Raw genomic sequence first — 25,537 nt, 5'->3', positions numbered from 1 at the left:
TAAACATAAAAAAATTAAAAAAAAATCAGTTATTATGAAATCCACAATAATGAATGCTAACTACATAGAAGGTACAATTAAATGAAGCAAGTAGTAATATTGTCCTCATTTTATAGCAGAACTAGAAGCACAGTGAGGTTAAGTACATTGCCCAAAGTTATCTAGCCAATTTGTGATCAAGGAGGATTTGAATGAAATCTGGGTCCACAGCCTGGCCTCTTAATTGCTGCACTGCCCTGTGTAATATCATATATAAAGTATACAGCACAATCCTTAGCACTTACTAGATGTATCAAAATCACAGAGATGGGGAGAAGGGCTTTAAATGTTCTGAAAATCTACATTTAAAAAAGCTCCCTGGTGAATCTAATATTCAACCTGGGTTAAGAACCAACATAGACTCTCAAAAATGTTTGTTACTTTCATCCAAATGAAAATAATTGAATCAATTTGACCCTGTGAACGCTTTTACAAATGCTATAGCCATTAAGCCTGAAGTACCTTTTAGGAGGGCTCTATTAGAAATCCTTTTTTGAAATGACAATAGAGGAGCTATAATAAAGACACATATATATTTAAAAAACCCTCAGTATTCATATAACCAGAGGCATTTAATACATGCATTGTGTTTTCATTTGGATTGCATGATTTTATCCTTAGGAACAAGAGCCTTTAAAAATATTAGGCTTGTATATAACCTAGAAAAATCACTTTCTCAAGATCATTAAGCTTCTGGGTAGATATTCCATCTGGCCTAAAAATGCTTCATTTTACCTTTTCCCATCTACCAAAGCATACACTTTCTCTCCTAGCTATCAGTATTTCCTACAATTATTTCTCATATGATTAGAGTAGGATATCTCATCCTTCAGCATATATGTCCAGAAAAACTAAATAGACCAAGGTCACATAAAAGAGAAAGGGATAGAGTAAATTATGTTCTTTTTTTTCATGAGTCCTATTGTGTGTGTGTGTGTGTGTGTGTGTGTGTGTGTAAAAGAGAGAGGGAGGGAGGGAGAGAGAGAGAGAGAGAGAGAGAGAGAGACTCCAGTACAGAATTTATAATCAGATGTAGCCATATTTTTGTTGTTATTTTTTATAAGTAGTAGCAGGATATAATGCTTCCTAACACAAGCAGAAAGAAAATTACCTATAATGATTTGGGGTGGCTGAATGAAATAAAGAAATAGGCATATAGATGTAGGATTCAAATAGAACAGGAACTGCAGAAGCTATGGGATTGGCAGGTCATCAGAAGGTCACGGGAATGAACCACTCCAACCTCCTTTCTCAACTTGGTGTCATCTTGACTGGGTTTCAGTGTTCCAAAGGAGAACTTCCTAGGCTTAACTGAGTTCCCACACCCATCAGTTGGGCAGAGCATCTATTTGTGGTTATATCAAGGCAGCACACAGTAGAATAGAAGTGAGTCTTCCAAAGGAAAGTGGGGATGTTGCTAACCAGACAGAAGGAGAATGGATGTAGGATATTCTAAAGCTACAATTATCCCCTCTCTTCTTAATGCTAAAATATCACAAATGGGCCTGATGTAAAAAGTTATTCTATAATTTTATTTGCCATTTAGTGTCTTCCAATTAAGGTTCTTAAGTCTTTACTGAATATTTCCAAATAGCTTTTAATGGGGTGTTTACTTACGGTGTCAGAAGTATCTCTAGGTTTTCTTCTTTATAGATAATTCCATCTTTTTTAATTATAAAACATTAAATTTTTAAAATTTTTGATTATTTTCTATTGAAGCATAATTAACATATAGTGTTATATTAGTTTCAGGTGTACAATATAATGATCCAGCAATTCTATACATTCTGTTGTGCTCAGCACAATAAGGACCCTTAGTCCTCTTCACTTACTTCATCGTAATTCCATTAGGTTTAAATGTCCCTAAATATCTTAAAACTTTTGATCACAGTTGGTTTGGTGATAAGGTCTCAACATATCTTTTCTTCTTGAATCCATGATTCTCATGCCTAGCAGAAGACTATATTTCTCAGCCCACACTGTGGCTAATTTTGGCCTTAAGATTTAAACGTTGGCCTCAGGAATGTAGATGATGTATGCTGCTTCTGGAATTGCTTCTTAATGAAAGGGATATGGTCTTTCTTCCATCTTTGTGAGGTGAAGCTACATCTTGCAACATGAGGTTGAGGAACCCATCCTGGGGATAAAGAGGAGGACAGATATTACTGAAGCCCTAGATTTCTATGGAGCTGCCATTTTCAGTCATGAAACTAATTATATCAAGACTTTAAAAATTTTTTTTCAACGTTTTATTTATTTTTGGGACAGAGAGAGACAGAGCATGAACGGGGGAGGGGCAGAGAGAGAGGGAGACACAGAATCGGAAACAGGCTCCAGGCTCTGAGCCATCAGCCCAGAGCCCGACGCGGGGCTCGAACTCACGGACCGCGAGATCGTGACCTGGCTGAAGTCGGACGCTTAACCGACTGCGCCACCCAGGCGCCCCAAGACTTTTAAGTGAGAACAAAATAAATGCTTGTCTTGTTTAAACCATTGTTATTTTGGGTGTCTGTTACATGTAACTATATATCCTCACTAATGCAGTCACTTAGTATTGCTAATTCCAATGTAATATGGCATACCCATATATGTACATATTAGATATAACACTAAACAAGTGGTACTGATCTCAAGAGACATAATACAAAATTCAGTCTAATTCCTTCATTGTTATAATATATGAGGGTCTCTCTCTCTCTGTGTGCATATGTGTTTTCTAAGTTGGCCTGTGTGTCTGTGTGTGACTGTATTTTCCAAGCCTGGTCTTAAGAATATGTTGGAATCTTGGAAAACAGAGTCTAGTGGTTAGGCATTGACATTTAAAAACCGTAGTGCTTTGTTTCTTAAGAATTGTATTTTAAAGCACATTGCTTCTTTGATATGAAAGATCACCTTAATGGACTTCCTATATATATAAAGTATATATATAGGAAGGAAATAAAAATTCTAGATTTTGTTAGAGAGATTTGAATCAATGGGAGAAAAACCATGCTGCGTGATAATATTTAAGGGGTCTTCACTTTGAGTGGAGTTGCAACTGTGGAGATTATATTTCACTAGAAAAATGATTTCTACATGTAAATATGTGTGTGTTTCCTTGTTTAATCAGTTATCCAATGAGGACTGAGGCAGAAACCTGATGACGAGAAAAGAAACATGAAGGCCAATAATCCTCTCATGGTGATTGAGGGATCCTAAAGAGGTTGAGAGTAAGAGTGTTAAACTTAATCTGGATATCCTGGTAGAGACATTCCCCTAGATCAGGGGCTGGCCAACTATGGTCTGCTGGCCACATCTGGCCCAAGGCCTGTTTTTGTAAAATTTATGAGCCAAAAATTATTTTTACATTTTTAAAGGGTTGAAAAGGTGGAGGAAGAGGTAGGAGTTGGGGAAGGGGTTGTTGGAGAAGAAGAAAAAGAAGGTGCAGCAGTACCTGTAGGAGAGATATATGTGACCTGCAGAGATATATGTGACCCGCAGCACCCAAATACTTACTGCCTGGTCTCTTACGCAAAATGTGCTGATCTCTGCCTTAGACCCAATAACTTCAACAATATGGAGTATACTGAAGTGGTACGTGTGATTCATACAGGTTGTCCTTGCTTACAGTGGAATTTTAATGTTTGTTGAATAAATGAATCAATCACTGAATGGATACTGTGTTTTCAGTAGCAATAAGGACAACGAATTTCATATCATTTCTTCACCAGTAGACACTGTAATTTGAGTGTGTAGTATTGTGAAAGCAATGCACGTGAGCAATACCTGGGAGTGGAGTTGTACTATAGGGTTTATATAATCTCAGCCAATAGCCTTGTTTTATGGTTTGTATGCCGATTAGAGCTTAGTATGTGACAATAGAAAATTGGATCCAATAGGCATCATGGCAAGTATAAATTCAGTTACCATTTTGCAGTGTCTGGCACATAGCATATTTTAATTAATGTTTATTGATAAATAAGTGAATAGTTAACATTGTTATTATAAACATTTATTCAAAGGCTACTGGTTCTCCATTCTAGTAAAATAATAACTTCGGTAATGAATCCTTTTGTGCCAGGTATTTCCTTTGCCTTGTCTTCATATAAGAAATATCTTTCTCATGTATTTTCTTTATTTCAGAAACCTGTGGGAAAGAAAACAAAAATCAATTATAATTGACTAAAAAAATAATTTTTCTGTTGTGTGAGCCACCAAAGCCTATGTGACTTAAAGGAAAAATGTCAAAAGGTGATCAAGAGGTTAAAAAAGACCATTGGTGTTGGCATTTCTCAGGGTGATAATGAGGCATGCACTGGATTTTTCTTTTTTGGTACAATTGTCTGGTGCACACTCCTTTTTGCAGATTGATTTCAAGAGGTGATGTAACACAAACCCCAGTCTCATGGGCAGGCTTTGTTCACAAACTTCTCATTTGTGATAAACTTTAAATACTCATGATCCCCTTTCCCTTCCCAGTATACCTTCCACTTTAATCTATAAAGTAAAAAGAGATTGTACCTGGAATGGAATTTAAATAAGTTTTTTTCTATGACCGAAGTATATCCTAAGAGACACTTCAGTCAATTTCAGGAGTTTGAGCCTAAAGGAGTACTTTTTTCAGGGTGAGGTCAAGGCAGAGGAAAAAAAAAAAAAGGAGCAGCACAGCTGTGTGGTGCTCTGTTGTCCAGATTGAGTCTTTGAACATTTTCTTCTCTTCATCAAAGGACATCTTGGAAAGCAACATATAGAAAAATAAAATCCACGAGACTTTGGCTAATGTTATGAAAAATAAAGATTAGGATCAAAAGTTTAAAAGGACAATCTTGGCTTAAAAGAAAAATATAGAAAATCTTTCATTGCCTTCTGTAGCATGTGAGGTGTTTAAATTATTTGGTGTGCTGGTTTGTGAACTTCTGGGCCACACTTGCATTTTAAGAGTTCGATATAACAGAAACATACCTGCCTGATGCAGATCATTTATAAGCAGCTTTAAAAATAAAGTCAGGGGGCGCCTGGGTGGCTTGGTCGGTTAAGCGTCCGACTTCTGCTCAGGTCATGATCTCACGGTCCGTGAGTTTGAGCCCCGCGTCAGGCTCTGTGCTGACAGCTCAGAGCCTGGAGCCTGTTTCAGATTCTGTGTCTCCCTCTCTCTCTGCCCCTCCCCTGTTCATGCCCTGTCTCTCTCTGTCTCAAAAATAAATAAACGTTAAAAAAAAATGTATAAAAAAAATAAAGTCAGCAGAAAATACACACTGAAAAAGAGAAATAAAACTGACACTTCAAAGAAAAATTAGAACTTTTTTTTAATTTTGGAGAAGATACAATAACCTGAAACATAAATAAATATTTATAATGACAATTTTAGGTAATCAGTAGTAATAAATATGACGAAATGATCATTTTTTTCAGGCATTTAATAAACACTGTCTCTCATTAAGATTGAGCTAAGTGCTGAGTGAAGACATGAAATAAAAACAATTTTATTCTTTTAAGGAGCTACAAAAATATTAAAATGAATTTGAAACATCTACAGATCCAATTCCCATTTACTGTAGCTAAATTTCTTCCCCTTGCCATAGATCTTTTAAAACAAATTACCATTTCACTTCATTGAATTAGCCAATCCGCGTGTATTCAATTAATTTTACATTCATTCATTAATGCAATGAGTAGATATTTTATGTGGGAATATCTCAAGGCTGGGAAATAAATGAATGTGAGGAAGACATTGTCCTCTATCAGAGAATGTGCAACTTAGTTAAGTATGTATGCACCCAAATAACAAAGTATTTAAGAAATTACTTATTAGAATAGAACCATATTATTAATATTACTAACAATAGCTAATATTTATGTAATGCTTGCTATGTGCTTACTGTTTTTTTATATGTATTATTGAGTCTTTATAACAACACTGTGACATTAATACATATTTTATCTTCATCTTATAATGAGAAAACTAAGGCAAAAAGATGTTAGATAACTTCTCCAAAGTTATGATGGAAGTTGATTCAAATGGCACATCCTATCTTATTAACCACTACATTCATAGGGATTTAGTGGAGTGAGAGATTATTTCTGATGAAATGATGAGAAAAAAGTTTCATGGATAAGTTATCATTAATATAGATTTGAAAAAAATCTAGAACTTCATAGTCTAGCTAGGAAAACTAGTTTGTTGCAGACTGTTCTCCCCCTGAGAGCAAAAGTAAAAGCTGAATAACATTTTAAAACTGTTCGAACACACCAGAAAGCAATCAAGGCAACCAAAACCTGGAGACTTGGATTCCAGAGGGAAAGAAAACTAGTTAAGTGTGTTATTCTTGGCAGCCTTTCCCTTTGAGTCTTTAGTTCATACATATGCGATGTGGGTGGAAAAGCTCAGAAGCTAAAAGCAGATGCGAAAAGAAAGAATTACAGTGATATTTGGAGATTAAAAAATGGAGTTAAAAGTCAACCAATGGGGAAGTTTATATTAAGATTTCTAGGCATTGATTAAGTCTCCTGAAGGAGTATATTCTAAGAATAATATCAAATTAGAAGACCAAGCCTAAAAGCAGTTACAAATAGTTCAACCCTTAATTACATTAAGGTGATCAGCTTCTATACTAACTGGCTACCAAGAGGTGCAAGAAAGAGGACTAGTGATTCTGAAAGATAAGTCAGTAAATAATATCCAAAAGGACTGAGGATATAGAAAAGAGAGTAAGAGATATCTAATACACAGTCTATATTTGTGACACACAGACTCTTAGGACTGAAAGAAGGACCTGAGAAAGGCCAAAAATGATCCAAAAAAGATGAAAGATATTAAGCCACAGATTCAAGAAACAGTATGAAAACTAAACAAGGTGAGAACAAAGAAAACCAAGCCACATTGTGGTAAAATTAATGAAAAATAATGACAAAGAAAAAAATCTTAGAAACAGCCAGAGGAAAAAGACAACTAAGGGAACAATTGTACAATTCTTATTTCTTAAGCCAAACAATGGAAGCTAGAAGAGTATAACATGAAAACTTTAAATGCAGAAAAAAAAAATTGCTTTACTGGAACTCTCTTAGTGGAAATAGCCATTTGAAATTGACAAAAGAGGGCACCTGGGTGGCTTAGTGATTTGAGCCTCCAGCTTTGGCTTAGGTCATGATCTCACAGCTTGTGACTGGAGCCTGCTTCGGATTGTGTGTCTCTCTCTCTCGCTCTGCCTCTCCCCCACTCATGCTCGCTCTCTCTCTCTCTCTCTCTCTCTCTGTCTTTGTCTCTGTCTCTTTCTCTCTCTCTCTCTCTCTCTCTCTCTCTCTCTCTCTCTCACACACACACACACACACACACACACACACACACACGAATGAAATTGACAAAAGAGATTTTCCTGCAAACAAAAAGAAAAGATTTGATACCAGCAGGACCTCACTAGGAGGAATGCTACAAGATTTTCTTAAGTACAAGGAATATCATCTCATGGGGTGGCATGGAATTGGAGAGAGGAAAGAAAAACAATGTTAAGTGGTGAAAATGTGAATACATTCGAGTAAATAGTGACTGTAAACATCAATGATAATAATGTACTGTGGTATTTATTCTAAGTACATGGCAAGAATAACACAAAAGTGAGAAGGGATAAAGTGTTTTATATTCTTGCATTGTCTAGAATTGCAAATATATAGAAGACTTAGAAAGTGAAGTGATCCATAGAAGAACAACCAAAAAGACAAATTAAATAAATGTTTAAAACTTAATAAATGTTTAACTTAAAAGAGAAGAAAAGTGTAATTAAAAAATACTTGATAAACCCAAAAGAAGACAAGAAAAGAGAGAAAAGGAAAGCTGGGACATGTGGTATAGGTAGAATAAAATATTAAGGTGGCAGATTTAAACCCAAATGTATCGGGGCGCCTGGGTGGCTCAGTCGGTTAAGCCTCTGACCTCAGGTCATGATCTCGCGGTCCGCGAGTTCGAGCCCCGCGTCAGGCTCTGGGCTGATGGCTCAGAGCCTGGAGCTTGGTTCTGATTCTGTGTCTCCCTCTCTCTCTGCCCCTCCCCTGTTCATGCTGTGTCTCTCTCTGTCTCAAAAATAAATAAACGTTAAAAAAATTTTTTTAAAACCCAAATGTATCAATAATTAATTAAATTAATAATAAGGTTATTAAATTATCTAATAGTCAAAGATTTTCCGAATGGACAATTAATGCCAAGTATATGCTGTTTGTAAGAGATGAAAACTTAAATATAAAGACACAAGAAGTTGGAAAGTAAAGTAAATGAAAAAAGGTGTAGCACTGAAACAGAAAATAAAAAACACTTCATGTAAACTCTACCAATATCAAAAATAAGAGACAGACTTTAAGACAGGAAGCATTCCTGGAGGTAAAGAGAGGCATTTCATAATGATTAAAAAAGTCAGTTTACCAGGAATACATAAAAATGTTGTTTGTTTGCACATAATTACATAGCTTATAAAACAAAAACTGAAAGAACTAATAGATAAATAAATCCACCATTACAGTGAAAAATTTTTAACACAGAATTTCCAGAGAGTTATAGAGAAAGCAGACAAAAAAAAAAATAAAAATAGAATACTTGAAATGAAAGATTAATAAACTTTGCCATAGTTGACAATATAGAGTACTGTCCATGTGCACAATATACATAAGGGCACATAAAATAGTTTACAAAACTTTCATATGCTTGACTACATTTACATAAAGCAATTTCAATGTATTTCAAATAGTTAAAATAATATAGTGTGTTTTCTGACTACAATAGATGTAAATTTGAAATCTGTAACTAAAAATAATTATAAAATTCCTTAAAGCTTGAAAATTAAAAAGCTGTAAGTAAAAGAGTTGTCAATAACATACTAGAAAATATTTTGAGTAAAAGTATAATGAAAAGAGAATATATAATATTTGTGGTATGGAGCTAAAGCCATCTTTAGAGAAAATTTTTTAGACTTTAAAGTATATATTTGAAGGCTTGAAAACTAATGATCTATATGGCTCTATCTGAGGAAGTTAGCAAAAAAGCAGCAATTTAAATCTAAATAAAGTAGAATGAGAAGAATAATAGAATTAATGAAATAAAACAATACAATAGAGAAAAATAGCAAAACCAAAGGTTGTTTAATTAAATTTCAAATGAAAAAATTGGTAAATAGCAAGACTTAACCAAAAAATAATTAAAAGGGACAAGTGAACAATGTTAGGAATAAATGGGGGTACATTACAATAAAGCCTACAAAACATTAAAACAGAGTAAATATTCTAAACACTTTTTGCCCCCCAACTTGCAAGTTTAGATAAAATGAAATCAGAATCATATCTCTAAAACATTTTTTTTCTAAAAAATACAAAAGAAAAAATAATTTCCAACTAATCTTTGAGGTCAGTATAACCTCAATACAAAACTTGATAAAACCAGAAGTTCCCAGCCAATCTTTGTTAGGAACATGGATTAAGTATCTTAAAAGTATATTAGAATGTTAGAGAGCCTTGGTGGCTCTGTTGGTTGTCTGACTTCAGCTCAGGTCATGGTCTCATGATCCATGGGTTTGAGCCCTGTATCGGGCTCTGTGCTGACAGCTCAGAGCCTGGAGCCTGCTTTGGATTCTGTGTGTGTGTCTCTCTCTCTCTCTGCCCTCACCTGCTCACATCTGTGTCTCTCTTTCTCTCTCTCAAAAATAAATAAACATAAAATAAAAAAATATATATTAGAATGTCAAATTCAGCAATGTATATAAAATACATACAATTATTAACTTGTTGGACTTTTTATAGAAATACAGTATTTTGTTTAGTATTAAAAAGTCAATGAAGTTCTAATTTTATAGTAGAAAAACTCAGAAAACACCATTTTAACCATGAACCAAAATTTATGTCATTGTTACTGGGACAAACTAATACCATGTATCTTCTGTTGCATTGAGAAGGGCATAGTATCACTTTCTGGGTATTCTCACTAAAAGTGCATAGCATGAATCTCATCATGAGAAAATATTAGACAAGCCTCAGTTGTGGAACATTTTATTAAATAATGAATCAGTATTCTCCAAAAATATCTAGGTCAAAAAAAATCGAAAGATGTGGGCGCACTACCCAGCGGTGCCTGGGTGGCTCAGTCGGTTAAGTGTCACTCTTGATCTCGGCTCAGGCCATGATCTCATGGTTCATGAGATTGAGCCCCACATAGGGCCTGCTTGGGATTCTCTCCCTCTCTCTGTGCCCCTTCCCTGCTCCCATTCTTTCTCCCTCTCTCAAAATAAATAAATAAACTTAAAAAAAGATTAAAAAATATATACATACAAAAGAGACTTTAAATGCAATGCATTTAGTATTCTTTATTGGATCTTATACTGGGAAAGGAAAATCATTATTTGGACAATTGATGTGTTCAATTTAATGTGCATTTAATGTACGTTGTTAATCTTATTATATATGAGAATGTCTTTGTTCTTAGGAATTACAGACTGAACTTTTAGTGGTAAAGGAGCATGATGTCTCCAACTTACTCTCAAATGGTTCAGAAAAAAAAGTATATATTTTAGAATTAGTGAGAGAGTAAAAGTGAGTAAAAGAATAAGAAATGCCTGGGTGGCTTAGTCAGTTGAGTGTCTGACTGAGGCTCAGATCATGATCTAATGGCTTGTCAGGCTCTGTGCTGACAGCTCAGAGCCTGGAGTCTGCTTCGGATTCTGTGTCCCTCTCTGGCTCTGTCCCTCCATCACTCGTGCTCTGTCTCTCTTTCAAGAATAAATAAAATATTAAAAAGAAAATGAAAAGGGAAAAATGTAAATGAGTGTATGTAGGAATCTCGTTAATGAGTATATGTAGGAATTCCTTGGTTTTTGCAATAGTTTGGTAAGTTTGAAATTTTATAAAATGATAGGTTAAAATATCAGTCATTATACCTCTATACAGTAACAGAATGAAAGAACAAAATCTCAAGATTATCTCAATATATAGAAAAAGTTATTGATAAAATTCAAATTTCACTCATGATAAAAGCTGTTATAAACTAGGAATAGATGAATTTTTTTTAATTTGGTGAAGGCTAATGGTGAAATAGAGAAAAATATGGAAATGTATTTCTGTATATAAAATATAGGAAAAATTCCCCTGAAATGCCCATTGCCATTCTAACCAAAAGTATAGAAGTTTCTAGTTAATGAAATAACCCAAGAAACAGAAATAAAAGCTAAAGATTGGAAAGAAAAAGAAATTTCATTGTTCATAATATGACATGATTGTGTTCACTGAAGAATGCAAATACAAACCTATGGATACACTATTTAAATTAATAAGTGAGTTGGCAAATATTAAAAAAATGGAGTCAATATACAAAATCCATTGAATTTCTAGTTAGCAGCAATAAATAATTAGAAAAAAGATGTTTTAAAATCATACCGAGTATGAACATATTTTAAATATCTATAATTAAATCTTAAAATGATATGCAAGATATAGAAATATACAAAGTATTAGTGAAATTAAAGAACAAGTAGGTGGAACAGTATACTATGTTCATAGATTAGATGATTCAATGTTTTGAGGTGTTGATACTCTCTATATGGACCTACAGATTAAAATTTTCCAATTGTGTAAAGTAATATAACTTTAGAAATTATGTGGAAAAATTAAAGGACCAAAAATAGTATCTTATAGATAATAAATATAGAAGATATATATGTCCATATATTAAGATTATTATGAAACCACTCTACACCAGTACATTAATGGTACAAGGATTGAAATATAGTTTAGCAGATAACCGTTCAGGAACAAAACCATATATTCCTGGTTACTTGATTTATTATAATATGACCGCACAAAATAGGGTGTTTTCAATAAATGGTGCTGTAGCAATTGCTTGTCCATATGGAAAAAATAAAACTGGTACTGTACAATTCTAAATAAATTCCTGGTAGATTATACATGTAAATTCAAAATATAAAAGTTCAAGTATCTGTGTAGAATGATGCTGCTCAATAAGGTAGCCATTAATTGTATATGGCTACTTAATTTTAACTAAAGTTAAAATAAAAAAATCAGTTCCTCAGTTGCACTAGCCACATTTCAAGTGCTCAGCTAGTTACATGTGGCTACCAGTCTGTGTATTGAACAGCAAAGTTATAGAACATGTCTGTCTCTGAACAAAGTTTTATTGGACAGTGTTGATAGAGGATTATGTGAGACTATCTTTATGACTGAGGGCTAGGAAAATAATAAATGGACCATAAAGGAAAAATTGACTTAATGTGTAAAGAACTCTTAAAATGGAGAATAAAAGGAAAAAAAGAGAGACAAAATTATGAACAGTTTACACAAAATGATAAATGACCCTCTAATGTATGGAAAAAGTGCTATATCATATTAACAGAAAAAAATATAAAACACACTGATGTATCAATTTTTACTTACCAAATTGCTGACCCAAAGATTGACCACAGACTCTGTTCGAGATGGGTAGAGGAAAAGGACACTCCCATACATTGCTAGTGGGAATGCAAAATGGTATAACCACAATGAAGAGGAATTTGGTGTTATTTTTGAAATTATATATTCATTTACTTTTTGATCTAGCAATCTCATTTCTAGGAACTCAGTCTGAAGATACAACCCCAAGAATACAAGTAAACATAGATACAAGATTATTCATTGTGATATTAGCAAAAAATCGGAAACTAAAAGCCATGTGGAAAGTTAAATATGCTCTGTCACATTTACATTGTAGTATTATGTAACTACCCAATAAAATTAATGATAAAGATCTCTTTAAAGTGACATGGAGTGATTTCTGGGGTATATTATTATATGGAAAAAAACAAGGTGCAAATGAATATGTATAATGTGCTACCTTTCCTTTACGAAATAAGGAGAATTTATAATTATGTATATATAATTCGTGTGTACATACATGCTTAAATATATATATATAAATATTAGTATTTAATATATCAGATATATAAGTTTCAAGTGAAACTGATTTGGTTAGCAATTAAAAATGCCCAATAAAGGGGCATCTCAGTGGCTCAGTCATTTAAGCATTTGACTCTTGATTTCAGCTCAGGTCATGATCTCATGGTGTGTGAGATTGAGCCCCACATTGGGCTCTGCGCTGACAGGGTGGAGCCTGCTTGGTGTTCTCTCTCTCCTTCTCTCTCTGCCCCTCCCCCACTTGTTCTCTCTCTCTCTCTCTCTCTCTCTCACTCAAAAATAAATAGACATTTAAAAAAATGCCCAATAAAAAGTATGGAATAGTATTTTATAAATACATATGTATTTCTTAGAATTATTCTAAAATTTTGGACTGTGTTGTTAAACTCTGGGCAATTTTTGCATCTTACGGGCTTTCAAAAAACACATTTTCATCCTATAAATTGGCAAACTTGACACTGAATATTAGATGCAATGCAAGAGTTAGAATTGAGATGTTCCAGGGCCAAATTTATCTTGTAGATCTTAAGAATCACATAGAGTGGAAACTTGTAATAATAAACCTTCCAATAATACAAATTTGGATATACAGTAGTATAATCATAGATTAGCTCCTGTTCTTGGTAGTAGGCTCGCATGCACCATTTCATTACCTTCATGATAATATGACTGCATTTATGTAATTAATTTTTTTCTCCTTATAACAGAATGGTAAAATTTTATTGTATATATTTATCAAAGTTATTTATTGACTAGCATTAGGCCTATAACCAACTGCATCTTTTATAGCTAAAATACTTCTTGGAAAGATTAAATAAGCTGTGCTTATCTGTGCTACGAATTTCACATCTATTATTTTCTGAATAAGGAAACCATTAGTGAAAATATGTGGATGTTTCTCATCGGAATGATAGTTGGTGAAGACATGGATTGAACATGGTATCTGTGTATGTCTGATTACATCTCATACTAACAAAAAATTAAGGCTACTTAAAGAAAAATGTCTTCATTTGCCCTGAAGCAGAGCCTGAGATGGGAATTCTTATGCAAGGGATTACTGAAGGAGTGGATTTCAGGGATTTATTGAAGGGAGTGAAAATAGGGAGGGAAAGAAGCTAAAAAAAAAAATATGGCTCTAGAGGAGTCTAGACTCAAGTCTGATCATATGGAAATTCTGGAGGGTATATCTCATTAGGGTTTGGTCCATCTGGAGGCAACGGGCTAGGCTTTTAAATCTCTGCTAGTCAATTGGGTGTTGTATATAAGCGATGAACCATGGGGATCTACCCCAGAAACCAAGAGCACACTTTACGTACTGTATGTTAGCCAATTTGACAATAAATTATATTCAAATAAATAAATAAATAAATAAATAAGTAAATAAGTAAATTTCTGCTAGTCATTGGCCATGGGCTGGGGTAAATCCTAGGCATCTCCAAGCAAGGCAGCTGATATTAACTAAGAACAGAAGGTGCAAATGTGAGCTTCAGCAGTCAATGCCTGCAGCAGTTAGGGGACAGACTTTTTAGGCCACTAAAGGGAATCTTGGTGAGCACTAACATCATTCGCTGTAGAAAAAAATGGGGAGTTTCTTAATCGTCAGTTCTCTTGCCTGTATTATGCTCTGTAGTTAGAACTCAGCTTATCTCCCCCATCCTGCCAATTACATTTCTGAGCTTTGCTCTTGTTCAAGACTTGTTTGGAATCACCTAGACTTCCTTTTCTACATCATGCTCATTGGGCACAAAATAGAAGCTGTTTCATGCACAAAGAAGGAATATCACAGCAATTATATTTTAAACGTAGGGATCCGTTTGTCGATAATGTAAAGATAACATTGGAAGATAAAAATTAAGAGTTTCGAATCCGCTTGTTTTGTTCTTCCACTAATAGAAAACTTATCTCTTTTTACTTTTACTTTGGAATTCTGAGATGCGTGTGACTGACAAATGGCATCTTCACATAAAGGGAAAACTCATCATTTACTAATCTGTAAATAAAATGTTAGAATTGTTTATATACATCCTTAAGTGTTATCCATTTTGGATGGGGAGTATAAGCTGAAATTAAGTTACAGTGTGTGGACAATATGGCTGCTCATTTCGTGATATCAATTCTTCCCTTTTTCATTTCTTTCTTTTTTTTTTTAATGTTTATTTAGTTTTTGAGAGAGTGCAAGTGGGATAGGGGCAGAGAGAGAGGGATACAGAGGATCCACAGTGGGCTCTGTGCTGACAGCAGCAACCCTGATGCGGGACTTGACCTCATGAACTGTGAAATCATGACCTGAACCAAAGTTTGATACTCAACAAACTGAGCCACCCAGGTGCCCCAATTCTTCCCTTTCTCTATTTTAGTTTGTTGTTGTTGTTGTTGTTGTTGTTGTTGTTTTTGAGAGAGAGAGAGTGGGGAGTGACAGAGGGTGAGGAGGGGAGAGAGAGAATCATAAGCAGCTTCCATGTCCAGCCGGGAGCCCGATGCAGGGCTCAATCTCACGACTGTGAGATCATGATTGAGCTCAAAATCATGAGTCGGAAGCTTAACCGACTGAGTCACCCAGGCACCCCTTCCCTTTTTCTATTTTAATAGAGCGCCTGAATTTTAGCTGGGTGGATGACCACACGGAATGAAGACTATGTTTTCAAGGCTGTCTTGGAGTTATATTTGGCCACATGACTAAATCAAAGGGATTTGGTTGCATAAATTCAGCCTTTGAATCATGACCTTCAAACGAAGATGCATGCCTTTTCCCTCCTTCCTCCTTCTTTGCCCCCTCCTGCCAGTTGAATGTAGATATCATGGTGCCTACTCTTGGATTACATGGATTAAAACAAGATCTTAGGGATGGCAGAGACATGATAGAAGCCTGGTCTCTGACACTGTTGAGCTTTCATACCAGCACTGGGATGCTTCAATCTAGTTTTTTCCGTGAGAGAGAAGTAAAGTTCTGGCATGTTTAGGTAACTTTTATTTTGGGTTTCTAGTCCAGCAACTGAATATATCCTCCAATTCAGTGGTCCAGCAAACCTTTTTCAGTGATATCATCATGTACTCTGACATACTTAAAGCAATGGCAGCAAAGTAGAGATGGGTCTCTTCTTTATATTGGAAAGAATAATTGAATAATTTCAAGCAACATTTTCCTTTTGTTGGTTTTATTGAAATGATCATTTATCATTATTGATCTGGGGACAAAGCCATGATAAACAAAAATATTATTTTACCAATAGAGACTTAATCAGTTAATTTGAATGAGAACCAACTATTAATATAGTGTGTTAGGAGGCATAGATTAGTTCATGTTATGAAAAGCTCTGAAAGTACCACATACATAAAAGCACAAGGTATATAATGCATTTACTTTGTGACAAAGATTGTAAAATTGAAGATGACTATGGCAAATACGCAGAACAAACTCCTCTAGAAACAAAGTAAAAGCATATATCTTAAAGGAAATAGAAGTGAATGATAAACTGCTCTTTCTATAAATTACCTTTACCTATCTCAAAGTCACACATTCTTGTTAGGAGCATTATGGCCTAAAACTTATAAAATGGGGTATTTGAATACAGAACAACTTATTAAACATCAATTTGGAACAAGAACAATATCTTTGAAACAGGGATGTTTATGTTTATTGCCCCAAATCTGGGATATTTTGTACCAATCTAGAGAGGGGGAAAAAAAATAGCTTTCCCAGTAGAAGCTACAAGTTTTCCAAAGTACAATATTTCAAGAGATGCTATCAAGATTAGAGTTTACATTATTAATAAATTGAATTTAAAATGTTTCTTATTACATAACACAATTTTAACTTCAATATACCTGGTTCCAGTGAAGAAAACAAAATTCTTTGAAGACCTAAATCATCATAATAAAACATAAAGATTAGTAGGAGGCAGAGGTAGTTTGAAAACTGACCTGAATTATTGACTTAAGACTTTTTCTTAACTGGATGTAATATGCAAAAGACTTTTGTTGTGTCAGTAATTCACCTATAGAAAATGATAGAGGAAAGAAAGCAATAGGGGTAGTAATTTTTCTATATTAGAATGTGAGCTAAAACAAAATTATTAAGCTTAAAAGAAAATGAAACTGCAGTAATGCTCATACTATGTGCTTATTTTATGAAAAGTAGTTACTCTAGTATTAGTCTTAAATATTGGCATTGGTTCTAAACATTTAGGAACATTTTGTTTTTCATATTTCTGTGAACTAGGTTTCTGGTTGAAGTTTATAAATATATTGAACTATGACTATGTGACAGGTGCTGAGCAAATTGTAAGAGATAGAAAGATGAATAAGACAAGATGCTTCCCTCAAATCTTTGAAGGTGTAAAAATAAATACACATTCTGAGCGTGTAGATTCGTGCAGGCATTCTAAAGAGCAATCTGTCAGGAGTAGCTAAATTGGAAATATAAATAAATGTGACCCAGCAGTGTCCCTTCTAGATATATGTTTCAGGGAAATTCTCTCATGTGTCCATTAAAAACCAACAAAAAACCAAAAACCACGCACTAGAGTATTCACTGCAATATAGTTTGTGGTAACAGGGAGTTGGAGGCAATCTAGGTAACTGCTGCTAATAGTGCTCACTGTAAAATGCTGTTCAGCAGTTGGAGGCAAAGGAACAGATGGAAGTGCACTGACATGATAGACCATGAAAACAGCTTGGGTTGACAGAGTAGAAATCAAGTCAGCCGAGTGTAATAGCATTAATGTCAGTTAAAAACATATGCGTGTAAAATAATATGGCATGTTTTACAAGTACCTCAAGATGAAAGATTACACTTTAAACACTTCAGAATGAATGACCCATTAAGAAAGAAGAAAATTGAAGTGCAGAATGAGAATGAAAGGAGATAAGTAAACAAATAAATAAATGAAAGAAAAATAACTCAAAAGAGGGTCTTTTGTTTTGAAAAATGATGGTATTGGATCATTGCTATGGACTGGATGTTTGTGTCCCCTGCTCCCCCCCCCCCCGCTAAGTTTATATGGTGAACCCCTAATTCCAACTGTGATGGTATTTGGAGATGAGGCCTTTGGGAGTAATTTGCTTTTCAGGGTGGAACCCTCATGAATGGGATTAGTGCCCTTATAAATAAGAAGAGATATGAGAGAGGTGGTCTCTCTCCTCACTTATATGAGGCCATAGCCAGGATGAGGGCCTTCATCAAGAACCCAGCCATATTGGCACCCTGCTCAGACTTCCAGCCCCCAGAATCATGAGAAACAAATATTATTTGTTATTTGAGCCAAACAGCTCAAACAGCTACCAAACAGCTAAAAATACTCGAATGAAAAATCAAATATTGTAGCTGAGTTTGCAAAAGGAAAACAGGCAAATTCTGAGGAGAGAAATGGCCACCAGTGTGATGAGCATAAATTGATACGAAGCCTGCTTTGAGAAACATTTTGAGGTTGAAAAAATGTAAAGGAGGCAAGGTCTTGGACCTGCCTAGACATCGTGTAGGAACTCCTGAAATTAGAACCCTTGAAAGCGAAAAACTTTGGTGAAAATGAGGTCTACAAAAATCCATTCACCTGCAAATAGAAAATTTATAGCCATAACCCTCTACTTATGAAGGTGGGGCATTTGAGTTTACACTGCCTGGGTGATACAGGAAATTTCAAGTAAAAATATAATTTTAAAGTGTTCTTAGGTTTGTCATGTCCAGAGGCCTGGCAGGAAGAAACACATACCCTCTTTGGCAGGTTATACCTCAATTCACACTCGTCTGTGTACTTGCAGATTAAGGTCACTTATACAAACCCAAATTAAAACTACACGGGGAAACGAGGTAAGAGAACGAGCTTAAGAGAAACATATGAAAGAGAACTAAACTTCCAAAGTTTAGATTTTTGAATAATTAAAGAATACAAAGTGATTTTATTGAAAATTATTCAAGGGACAAAATATGGACCCAAAAATATGAGTAAAGATTAAAAGGTCATAAAAATGATTAGGCAGTACCTGTGTAAAAGGTATCAAATGGAACTCCCAGAAATGAAAAAGTATATATAATAATTGAAACCAAACATGAAATCAGTGGTTGAGACAGCAATTAGAAATAACTGAAGAACAGATTAGTTAAATGGCAGATTGACCAGAAAAAAATGTCAAATAAAGTAGAGAAATGAAGGAGGTGGAAAATGTGAGAGAGATGTAAGAGGCATGGGGATGAGAGTAGTTATTCAAAGATATATCTATTTGAATTTCCAAAGAAAAGAATAGAGAGAATGGAGGCAAGAGAGTAATTGAAGACCTGGGAGCTGATTCCAGAACGGATGATCAGATTCAAGAAGCAAAAAGGAAACCCAAGAAGATTAAAGGAAAGTAGATTCACATTTAGATACATTAGAGTGAAACCAATGAAATCTTAGAATTAGCCACAGAGGGAAAAAGAGAAATAAACAAGGAAGAACAATTATACTAGAAGCTGACTCTCGTATAGTTATCAAAAGTCATAAGAAAGGGAAATAATATCTGAGAGACAATTACGGTCAGTGTAAAATTCTGCATCTTGCAAAAGTATCATTTTACAATGTTGCTGAAATGAAGACATTTTCAGACAAGAATTTGCCAAATACTGATTAAAGGAAATTCTCAAGGCAGTAGTTAAGGAAAAAAAGGAAAATGATCCAGGAAAAATGATGTAGGATATAAGAAAGAACGGTGAATAAATGTAAAAAGTGAGTAGGTCATTCTAAACAAATAATCATTGTGTAAGTAATAATAGTAATCTCTACTTTTGGGCTAAAAGTGATAATGGCTAACAATGACAGATAAGATGGAATTGCTGGAGTCATTCAGAAGTGTAGAAATGTTAACTTTTAAGTAAAAGAAATAGTAACTCTAGATTTTAAGTATAATATTCATATTAAATTTTACTATTTGAGAGCAACTTGATATGCAAAAACCTTTACCGCTATGTATATCAGTGTGTGTTTCCTAAAAACAAGAACATTGTTTTGTATTACTATGGTACAGGTACAAAATCAAGAAATTAACAATGATACAATATTATTATCTAATCTGTAGCTCTTCAACTATTGCAAATTGTTCTACTGATACTTTTTTTTTACTCTTTAAATTTTTTTAAAGTTTATTATTACTTTTTTTTTTTGAGAGAGAGAAAATGACAGAATGAGTGGGGTAGGGGCAGAGAGAGAGAGAGAGGGAGAGAGAATTCCAAGCAGGCTCCATGCTGACATAGCATAGAGCCTGACGCAGGGCTCAAACTCATGAACTGTGTAGATCATGACCTGAGCTGAAATCAAGAGTTGGATGCCTAACTGACTAAGCCACCCAGGCGCCCGTCTACTGATGCTTTTTATAGCAAAAGAAGAAAAAACATTTTCTGATTCAGAATCCATTTCATGTCTTTGTCATGTTTCTTTAATTTTCCTTAATGTGGAATAGTACCTGGTCTTTCTTTGTCTTTCATAACTTGTATTTTCAAAGAGGACTGGGGCGCCTGGGTGATGCAGTCGGTTAAGCGTCCGACTTCAGCCAGGTCATGATCTCGCGGTCCGTGAGTTCGAGCCCCGCATCAGGCTCTGGGCTGATGGCTCGGAGCCTGGAGCCTGTTTCAGATTCTGTGTCTCCCTCTCTCTCTGCCCCTCCCCCGTTCATGCTCTGTCTCTCTCTGTCCCAAAAATGAACGTTGAAAAAAAAAATTAAAAAAAAAATTAAAAAAAAAACAAAGAGGACAGGTCAAGTTTTTGGTAGAATGTTGTTTTATTTGGGATTGCCTGATATTTTCTAGTGATTAGATTAATTGATGATTAGGTCATTTAGTCTTCACAACAATTCTGTGAGGGATAAGTTTTTTCTTTATAGGTGAAGGAGCAGAATCAAAGAAATTAAGTCACACACTTAGTAGTGTGCAGTATGCAGTAGACCCTCAAATATTTGATGAATAAACAGTTCTTTATCTCTTAAGTGTAGAGCTGCTGGGATACTTAGTGTAGCTGACATGATGATATGTCTTCCAAAGTAATTCTGGAAATACCCGTAGTCCATTTTCTTAGTGTTTCAATTACAAGCCTGTCCTGGTAGCCTCCCCAGAGCCTCCCTATCTTTATTATCCTTTGTCTGATGATTGTACCCCAGTCCAATTTGGCAGGTGCTGTCGCATCTGGCAGTGAAAAGGTCCTATATGGAGTGGCTTCTAGGTATGCTTTGGAGCAACTTTTTATGTCTCATATGCCCATCTCCCTTGTTGCTTACCTCATAATACTTTGTTAAATACTGTTTATATCTATGCCCTCTTGTGGTGCTGCAGAAAGGTGCATAATTTTTTCCCCCAACCTTCTCTTGGGCTAGGTCATTTCACATGCAATCTCTTACCTTTTTCCTTACAGAAAAGTTGTTCAAGTTCTCTATCTAATCTTGTCTCCTTGTCCTAGTACTGTGTGTTCATTAATACCAGGCCTTTCCCTTCATCTGGTTGTGCAGAGAACAGTTACCTGTTCCCAAGTAAGGCACCTGTGTGAAGGACTCGTATCTCTTTGCGATTTAATTCATCAAGACTTTCTTACACTTAACTGTTCTTTGCAATCCCCATAGAAAAGAATGGTTTTTATTTTGTTTATATTTTCATTGTTACCACAACAGTGAAGATATTTCATATCCATTACACTCTACCCTGATGCTTAAGTGTCTTTCTGGCCCTAATGGAAATACTGATGAAGCATGATCTGTTTAACAATTATAGCTTATTAATTTTTGTTTTTTAATATGTTAAAATTAATATTTTGATTATTTCTTATCTCTGTAGTTTTCAAAAAATTTTTTTAATTTTAAGTTTAATACAATGAAAAGTAGAGAAAAATGTGTCACACCCAAATCAATAAAATATCATCTTACTGACAATAAGGTAAGATGTTTACATTTAAATTTTAAAATATCTTACCCATTTTTGTGGAAGTTTTGTCACCATTTATTGTAATTATTTATATAGATAGACACAGATATAGATATGTTCTCCCAGTTCTGTTGCAAAAATTTGTTAATGAGATTTTCCAATAAGATTGCCAAACCAGTTTAATTTTATTTTCTAATTTTGAAATAAGTCATTGAGAAAGAGAGGAAATGGTAGGTATCTGATCTACATTTAGGAAATGAAATCAGTGGATACTATTGACATTATATGGAGTGTTATTAAAAGAGAGGTTTCTGGATCTAACAATTATAGAGTTATAATCTATTAAATATATGAGAATATAGAAATAAAAGTAGATTTTAAAGGAGAAATGTTATTCTTTTAAAAAAATATTTACTTAATTTTGGGAGAGTGCAAGTGGGGAGGGGCACAGCGAGGGGGACAGAAGATCCAAAGCGGGCTCTGCGCTGATAGGCTTGACAGCAGTGAGTCCAGTGTGGGGCTCGAGCCACAAACCATGAGATCATGACCTGGGCTGAAGTCGGACCTTCAACTGACTGAGCCACTCAGGTGCCCCAGAAATAAGTTATTCTTAAGAAGTTAAGGTGATAAAACCAGCAGGTGGTAGGACATGAGACACAATCCAAATTAAACTCCAGACCTCTGTGTCATTCTTTCCACATGCAGATTAAGGAGCCCAACAAGCTATTACAGCAAATTTTGGACAGGAGGTACAGATTTTGTGAGTCATTGGCTTACAGAAGCTAATTGAACTTGGGGTTGTGGATAGGCTAATTAAAAATAATTTCAATTTCAAATGAAGTATTAAAGGCGTGGCATAATTGCGTTAACATGATTCTCATGCACAAACTCTAAAATTTTTGATAATTTCCAAATGACATCTCAGCTTCTTTTGATATGATATATTTGGTTCCTGATTCTCAATGATTGGATATGAAAGGTCCTTTTTTTCTCTTTTTCCCTTTCTCCCCCACTTCCTTCTCTCTCTCCTTCCCTACTATTCTAATAAGAACCTGTGAAACAAATTTCCAAACTTAAAACTAGAAAACTGACTAGAACTTACAATTATATATATGGTTCTTCCTTATTCCTTCCCCTTGTCTTCCCCCACCTGAAATAACCACTGTCTTGAAGCCCATGTTTTATTCCTTTCTATCTCTTTTCTTCTTGATGGATACTTGCATGATTTCCAGTTTGGGGCAAGTGTGAATAATTATACTGTGAATACTTGTTGTGCATGTATACCATCCCTTTTGGGTAATGCGATGGTTAATTTTATGTGTCAAGTTGTGTGAGTGATGGGTGCCCAGATTAAACATTGTTTCTGGGTATGTCTGTGAGGTTGTTTTCAGATGTGATTAGTATTTGAATTAGTGGCTCAGTAAAGTATATTGCCCTTCTCAACGTGGGCAAGCATTGCCCATTCCTTTAAGGGCCTGAATAGAATGAAAGGTGGAAGAAGGAAGATTTCATACCTTTTTTGCATGTCTCACTGACTGAGCTGACCATCTTACCCCATTTTCCTCTGCCCTTGGACTGGGATTTACATTATTGGCCCTCCTGGCTCTCAAGCCTTTGGACTCTGGCTGAATTATACCACTGGCTCTTCTTCTAGGTCTCCAGTTTGCACATGGTAGATCATGAGACTTCTCAGCCTCCATAATTGCATGAGCCAATTCCTCATATAAATTTCTCTCTTTCTCTGAATGCTTGTATACTAACACAAGTATTTATACAGGAGTAGAATTTCTAGATAATAGGATAACCTTATGTTTTCTCACAGTAGTTGTACTGATTTACATTCTTACTAGTAGTACCTGAGAATTCCAGTTGCTTTATTACTTCATAAACATGTAGAGCTACATGGCTTTTAAATTTTCATTTGCCTCAATGTTTAATGATATCGTATTGTGGTTTTTAATTGCATTTCCCTGAAGATTGATGAAGTTGAACACTTTTTTTCTTTCATTTATTGGCCTCTTTTGATAGAATTTTTGGTGAAGTACCTGTTGAAGTTTCTTGATCTTTTATATATGATTTTTTGCCTGTTTCTTACAGATTTATAAGAGTTCTTTATAATTTCTAGATGAGTCCTTCATTTTTCTGTAAGATTTTAATTATGAGGAAGCTATAAGTACCAGTCTTTTCCATTACATTTTATGGTGTGTGTGTGTGTGTGTGTGTGTGTGTGTGTCTGTGTGTGTGAGTGTGTGTGTGTGCATGCACTGATGTGTGTGTGTTTTATATGAGACACTTTTCTTCTTCCAAGATTATAAACATATTTCTCATATTTTGTTACAAACTGTGGTCCAAGGAAATTTCCTTTTCTTTTTTCCAGTCATGATTTTATTAATTAATATATGTTTTTGTCTTATTTTTTTCTGGGTTTGGTTTGGCTGCAGTATGATTGGTGTGAAGAGGGGTGATATCAGAAGGTTCTCACTGAATCACTTTGAATCCAGAAGTTGCAATTTTCTTCCCTATCTCCCTATCTCATCTAGTCTCATAGCTCTCTCTCTCTCTCTCTCTCTCTCTCTCTCTCTCTCTCTCTTTTACATTTATTCATTTTTGAGAGGCAGAGAGAGGGAGACACATAATCTGAAGCAGGCTCCAGGCTCCGAGCTGTCAGCACAGAGCCCAAGGTGGGGCTTGAACTCACAAACTGTGAAGTCGGATGCCCAACCGACTGAGCCACCCAGGAGCACCCCCCCTCTTTTTTTAAAATGTTTATTTATTTTGAGAGAGAGAGAGAGAGAGAGAGAGAGAGAGAGAGAGAGAGAGCGAGCGAGCATGAGAGCAGGGGAGGGGCAGAGAGAGAAGGAGACAGAGAATCCCAAGTAGTCTCTGAGCTGTTAGCGCAGAGCCCAGTCTCACAAACTATGAGATCATGACCTGAGCTGAAATTAAGAGTTGAATGCTTAACCAACTGAAGCACGGACTGAAGCACCCAGGTGTTTCTCACTCTTTTCTTTTTTTAAATGTTTATTTATTCTTGAGAGAGAGAGAGAGAGACAGAGCATGAGCGGGGGAGGGCAGAGAGAGAGACACACACACAGAATCCGAAGCAGGCTCCAACCTCTGAGCTGTAAGGGCAGAGCCTGACGTGGGGCTCAAACTCACAGGCCTCAAGATCATGACCTGAGCCAAGGTCGGATGCTTAACCAACTGAGTCACCCAGGTGCCCTGTTCCTCATGGCTCTTAAAACTATTTATATGATGATGATTCCAGAATTCATTACAGATATTCTGCCCAGACTTATCAGGTGAATTCTAGTCTTATGTATTTAAGTGTTTTATGACATCTCTAATTGACTGAAGTAGGGATGAAGACAGGCTTGTCTGGAACCTACAGTGAGCAGTTTACATAATCATCAGCATAGATGTTATAATTTGGAAACTGACCCCATTACTTCTATTTATTGGAGAATTAGTTCCCACAATAAAAGATTTCAAATACAAACTTACCTAATGTTATATAATCTACCCAAACCAAACCTTTCTATTAATATACAAAAGCATCGTTCCTCTGGGTGGGCATCTTACCTTCGTTGGTATGGCTATGGGTGCTCTCTCCCTCCCTGATAGTTTCCTAATCCATTGCATATTGGGGTAGCTGTGAGGTTCTCACCAGACTCAGGTCCAGAGCCTCAGCCTAGAAGCTAGAAGCTTGAT

General features: G+C 35.3%; 2 long non-coding RNA genes across 2 annotated transcripts in view; one reads left to right on the top strand and one right to left on the bottom strand.

Moving 5' to 3' along the window:
- LOC123379706 overlaps positions 1-25,537 on the top strand; it is a 544,236-nt gene that overhangs the window by 13,434 nt on the left and 505,265 nt on the right. The window lies entirely within an intron of this gene.
- Positions 4,009-23,656, bottom strand: LOC109502486. Its single transcript, XR_002161101.3, has 2 exons — positions 23,341-23,656; positions 4,009-4,165 (listed from the first exon to the last, which is right to left on the bottom strand). It is a non-coding gene; the product is annotated as an uncharacterized LOC109502486 (long non-coding RNA).

The sequence above is a fragment of the Felis catus genome, chromosome C1, assembly GCF_018350175.1.
Source record: "Felis catus isolate Fca126 chromosome C1, F.catus_Fca126_mat1.0, whole genome shotgun sequence".
In the NCBI taxonomy this organism is placed as follows: Eukaryota; Metazoa; Chordata; class Mammalia; order Carnivora; family Felidae; genus Felis; species Felis catus.
The sequence above is the reverse complement of the archived record's forward strand: the minus strand, read 5'-3'. Positions and strand labels throughout refer to the sequence as shown.